Consider the following 6,303-nt stretch of genomic DNA (forward strand, 5'->3'; position numbering starts at 1 on the left):
GATTTCTTAATGTCTATAGCATTAGAGTTTGCCTTATTCTTTATTTCTATAAACAAATTCATCACTAGACTATTTAAGATCTGTATTAATTTTTTAATACTTTTTGTTTAGATTTATTTATTTATTTGAGAGTGACAGACAGACAGAGAAAGACACACAGAGAGAGAGAGAGAGACAGAGAGAGAGAGAGAGAGAGAGAGAGAGAGAGAGAGAGAGAGAGAGAATGGGTGCACCAGGACAAATGAACTCCAAATGCATGTGCCCCAACGTGCATCTGGCTTACGTGGTTCCCTATCATAATTTTTACTGTGAATAATTTTAGCTATAAAATTTCCTCTTAGTACTGCCTTAGCTTTATACCAAAGCTTCTAGTTAATTATGCTAGCATTTTCATTTTTTTCTAGGAATTGTGTAGTTTCAGTAGCTCAATAACTATGCTATGTGATTTCTCTTGCAACAGATTTCTACTTTTAGGCAACTACAACCTGAGAAGATACATGACATAATTTCAACTTTATTATGTCCTCATTTATGTTATCTATAATGAAAAAGTTAAAATCCTTCATTACAAGATTTTCTTGAAGCATATACCAATATGTTGATGGTAAATTGTTTGAAAATAACATATGTATCATGAATAGTATGTGCTTCCTAACTCTAGGACCTCAGCTAATGGCACTGTCTGAAATTCCATATACATAGTATTTCACAAAAGATTACCTTAAACCAAGAAATCTATTACAAATCAAAAAATGCACAGAGCAAAATTAAAAAGTCAAGGATTCCCCCCCCCCCCAGGGCTGTTTTAATGGTGGAAAAAGAGAGCTCAATCTTATTGAAACATAGGAGGTTCACAATTTTGGAGTAAGCACATGGGAAATTCTGGAGGATGTTATGGAGACAGTGGATCACTGGTCTCTGATTAAGCCAGCTGTCTTTGCTAGTTGGTGCTCAGTGAAATTAGGTTCCATCCCTTCTACCACACAGATTATAAAATCTGCAAATGAGAATTGACTGTGAAACATTTACCAGCACATCACTGACAGTATCAAGGACAGTTCTATCACACCAGGAGTAATTAACCCCATCATAAGCATAAGAAAACTTTTCAATGGTTACCACAATTCCAACTCTCTGAAATCTAGGGCCTTTGACCTAGACTGAGGGCCTTTCAAATCTCCTATTCATTTCTATGCATGTTCAAACTGGCTGTTATTCTCATGCATCAAAAGAAATAACTATACATTCACCACAAAGATGCTCAACCACATGATCCAGACAGTGGGAAGCCTTTTTTTTTTTTTTTTTTTCCCTCTTTAGTTCAAAAAACCACCCATTCTGTCTCCAGCAGAAAGATCAGTGAAAAGGGCTATTTCTTTCAGGGGAAATCCCCATGTCTCTCACAGGATGTGGTCAGGCATTTGAGAGGACCATTTTTTGGCATATATAAGACAGTTCCAATCATTTAAATATATTTCCTGCAATCTGTTTGTCTGGCTAAAATTATACCATGTGGGGAAAAACAACTCAACAGTTTTAATATCTCAAATAATGTATTCTGATTATTTCAGTACATTTTAAATTTATATTATACATTTTATTTCATTTGATAGTGTATGATTTTGAAATTATGATTCACAACTTATATGGGTACTTATCTTACTTTCTTATAACTAAATTGATATTTTCTTTAAAAACAAAAAAAATGTGTGTTTCAAATATTTCTGGCTTCCTTATCTTCAAACTCAATTTGGCCATAGTTACTGACTCACTAAAATAAAGTTATTCCTTATGGACGTTTAACATTAAAATTACTCTTTTTTTCTCTCTGGAATGTATATTTTAAGTGTGAACATGTCTAAGGGCATATTACAATGCTTAAGATTAGCATACCAAACTTCTATTTCTTCACAAAATTTTCTATATTGGCAGATTACGTATTGTACCAGAAGATATATAAATGCATAACTATTTGATAATGAAAATGTATTACTACAGTATAGTTTATGTATCAAATTGCATGGCTGTCTATAGGAAGATAAAACTGAGTATACCTCACTATACTCATTACTCAGTTTGGAGCAAATTCTAGAAGTTATGATTCAAAGCATATGCAGATTGAAAAAAAATATTGTTTTGCCTATCAGAATCAACATCAGTAGAATATTTAAAATTTATGTTCTTCATAATTGTATTTGGCTAGCTGCCTGTACTTGATGCAGTGAGTTCAAGAAATGCAACTTCTGGGAGTCATCACCTATCTGGCCATGGTCTTTTGGTGGTACAGCTGCCTTTGAGTCATCCAAACTACCTATACTTGGATAGAATCTTTTTTTTGGGGGGGGTGATGGTGCCCTATCAAGGAAAAGAGGAGTTTATCCCTATCTCCTCAGGAACAATAAATATCATGACTCCAAATCCACACTGATCTTATATTACTTCAAATCTCCCACAAGATCTCTTCTCTTGATATATTCCAAATGGATATTGTCATACATTTTTTTAAGATATGTGACTGTGTTTGTGTCTACACATACATAGAAAAATGCTATATGACATATATTTAAAGCCCAATGAGAACATATCATTAGTAAAATGCATGAAAAATCTATTATCCTATCTGAAGGATTGCCTTCAGTCAAGCAGAAAATATAACAAAAATGATTAAAGTTGTAGAAAAATAGGGATAGTTTTTTTTTGTGTGTGTATAGGTTTTATTCTAAAGTATCAGAACCAATAGTGCTGAGTGATAAATTAATCTGCCGTTTGTAACCAAATACATTACAGTGTTTCAGTATAATTTACTGGAAGACAACATCCGGGATTTCAGAGGATATCTCTTCCAGGCAAGGAGGAATGCCAAGGTGATCATCTTCCACTCAAGCACAGTACTTGTGGTCACACTACTATTGTTCAGCCTTGTCCAGATTATTGAGTATTTATCACATCATCGATTTTCAGAATGGTCCTGACAGTCTCAGTAGCTAGGGTCAAAGCACTGACAGAAACCAACAGAGACTGAAAGACCATTTCTTCCAAAATGTTGGAAATACCACCCTTTCAGACATTAATGCCTGTAGTTTTATCTCCTTGGGCATGCCGGTTTCTTAGTTCTGTTACTGTAGAAATGGGATTCAGGCCAGCATTTTCAGCCAATGTAGATGTAACGACTTCCGTAGCATCTGCGAAGAACACAGTAGGACTCCATGCCACTCAGTGTGCGTGAATACTCGGTCAACCACAGAGCCAACTCAATTTCTGGAGCACCACCTCCTGCAATGAGAGCTCTCTTTTTCACTAAGCAGAGAATAACACAGAGGGCATCATGGATGGAGTGCTCAGCCTGTTCAATCACCAGTTTGTTAGATCCACGCACCTCACTTGTAACTGTCTTTCCAGGGATCATGCGGCCTGTAATATTGACCATCTTCCCAGAACCATTTAAGCTGACTTCCTCAGCTGACTCGGCAGAACCCACATGCCAGCAGTAAGCTGGTCAATATGAGCAACCGGTTTGGTTCCAATGGTCTTACAAATGAACTCAATGTCTTCTCTTTAGATGTCCTTAATCACCATTATCTTCATCTTGTTCAGAAAATGTAATGCAAGATCTCTAAGAGCATCTCTTAGGATAGATTTCTGTATGAGAAGCACATTGCATCCTGTTTTTTTTTTTTTCTTTTTTAATTTGCTTCACTAAATTTAAACTATATGCTCTCTCTTCTTGCAACACTCTATTCATCTGGGCATAGTCAGAAACTACTATTTGATTATCCATATCTGTTTTGGGGGCAGATAAGCACAACTGAATAAGCCCAATCTTAGCCTTCTCAACTCTGGTTATGCTAGAATTTGCCATCTTCTGAGTGAGAACTAGAACTTCCACCAACTCGCAGTCATCAATTGTGCCACCAAGATTCTTAACTATTTTAATATCTCTAAGATCTACACCAGAAGCAGTAGCTGGGTCAATCACTTTCATCACTGCACTTACACTTGTCGGAGAAAGCAGACTTGAATACTGAGAGACCACCTTTGAATTCAATGATGTGGTTGTGCTATTTAACAAAGTTTCTCTGTCACTCAATTCCCACAGGTCAAGACGTCAGTCAAAATTTCAACACCCTTTTCCAAAGTTTCTGGAATGACTCAGAAATGATAGTTGGATGAATTCCTTTCTGCAGAAGCTTGGTACAGGAATTGAAGGGAGAGCTGGCCATGATGACCACTGATGTAGTGCCATCCTGCTTCTATGTCTTGAGCCTTAGACAGCTCCACCAGCATTCTTGCTGCTGGATGTAATACTTGCATTTGCTTCAGAATGGTGGCACCATAATTTGTAATGGTCACATCACCTTTTCCATCTTGAATCATTCTATCCATTCCTTTTGGTCCAAGGCTTGTTCTAATGGCATCAGCAACCACTTTGGCGGATCTGAGCTGGTTTGTCGCGGTCCTGGTAGGCGCCCCTCGCGCGCCCTGCCACAGCCTCAGCCGGCGCCCCACTCCAGGCCACCACGTTCTCGGGCGTGATGACACCCGACTTCAGCCTGCGCGGGCTCGGCGAGGACGGATGGATGCTGATGCTTGCGGCGTACTAACGGCCTCCTGCCTCCGCTGCCTCCGTGAATGTTCCGTTCCAGAATGCTGCACCAACCGAAGCGAAGGCCGACAAAGGGGGAGAGGGGCTTGCTTCGAGAGAGAGTTTTTATACAATACTAGATAATTGTGCCTATGTTTATACAATTAATGCTTGCAAAACAATCCTTAAATGTTTTACTAATTCTTTGTCGAGACATGAATTACTGTGTTAGAACAAAAATATTTAATTTAAGATTACGTAAACCTGAATTAGAATTGTATCTCTATCATTTGCTATTGTTATTTCCCTGGGGAGTTAAATTACTGCATACCTTAGTTTTATCATTTTGAAATGGGAATTATATTATTAAATTAAATATTTCACTAAAAATATTAGAATGATTATATCCAAGGTACCTAATGCCAGTTACAATATATTGGAACTATAAATAATTAATAAGTTTACCCTAGCTGATACTAATTATTCATGGTAACTGTAACATTAAAATCACGTTTAATCATTTTTGCAAAACCATGTTTTGACATGAAGCTTTTGCAAGTTATTTTAGTAAAGCATAAACTGTCCAAGGCACAAATAAATGAATGATATCTGTATTTAATAAATTTATTTTAAAAATAAAATACCAAATTAAGAATAGGAACTTAGCTCAACATGTGTCTGTCTCTTCTCAAGGGGATAAAACCAGCGTAGCTTCTGAATGGAATTTTTCTTTGGAATAAAGAATCAAAAATAAATAAATAAAATTCTTAGCTGCCTGTAGGATTCCATGTTAACAATCATGATTTTAAGAAGTGGTTTTACACATGGCCATGGTGGCATACACTGTTCATCCCAGGACTCTGGAGGTAGAAGTAGGAGGTATGAGTTCAAGGCCATTCTGAGACTACATAGTGAATTCCAGGTCAGCATGAGCTAGAGAAGGACACTATCTTTAAAGAAAGAAAAAAAAAAGTTGTTTTACAGGATGAGGCTCTGACAAACTTTATCTGATCATAGTAATGACAGCCACCTGGAAAACCAAAATCAGCAGACAAGCACCTCATTTCCTTACCTCCTTGGCCATCTTTGATTTGCAGGTTATATCACAAATGTCAATGTGAAATAGGCAATAAATTCAAGTAGATTATTGAATAAACTTTAGAAACATCATTGCCTCATATATTGAAGAAAATGTATAAATGTAAAATATGCAAGTGAATAAATGTCAATGAACATTTATTTTTAAAAAATAGCAAAGCAAAAGGTGGATTAAACTTGCTAGTAGCACCAAAAAAATAGGAAGATGGCTCACTGATTAAGGGTACTTGGCTGTAAATCCTAACAGCCTGAGTTTGATTCTCCAGTACCAATGTAAAGAAAGAGGCACAAAGTGGCTCATGTATCTGGAGTTTGTTTGCAGCAGCAGGCGGTCATGGTTTGCTCATACATACTCTCACTGTCTCTCAAATAAATTAATTGATACATTTATAAAATAAAATAAATAATAGGGCTGGAGAGATGGCTTAGTGGTTAAGTGCTTGTCGGTGAACCCTAAGGACCCCAGTTCGAGGCTCCATTCCCCAGGACCCACGTTAGCCAGATGCACAAGGGGGCATACACATCTGGAGTTTATTTGCAGTGGCTGGAAGCCCTGGCGCCCCATTCTCTCTCTCTGTCTCTTCCTCTCTCTCTCTTTCTCTCCCTTGTTGTCTGTTGCTCTC

The 6,303-nt window shown here is 37.2% G+C and overlaps 1 pseudogene; it reads right to left on the reverse strand.

Moving 5' to 3' along the window:
- Positions 1-2,928: 2,928 nt before the first annotated feature.
- Positions 2,929-5,666, reverse strand: LOC101606272 (annotated as a pseudogene).
- Between the last annotated feature and the right edge of the window lie 637 nt (positions 5,667-6,303).

This window comes from Jaculus jaculus, chromosome 2 (genome assembly GCF_020740685.1).
Source record: "Jaculus jaculus isolate mJacJac1 chromosome 2, mJacJac1.mat.Y.cur, whole genome shotgun sequence".
NCBI classification, from domain to species: Eukaryota; Metazoa; Chordata; class Mammalia; order Rodentia; family Dipodidae; genus Jaculus; species Jaculus jaculus.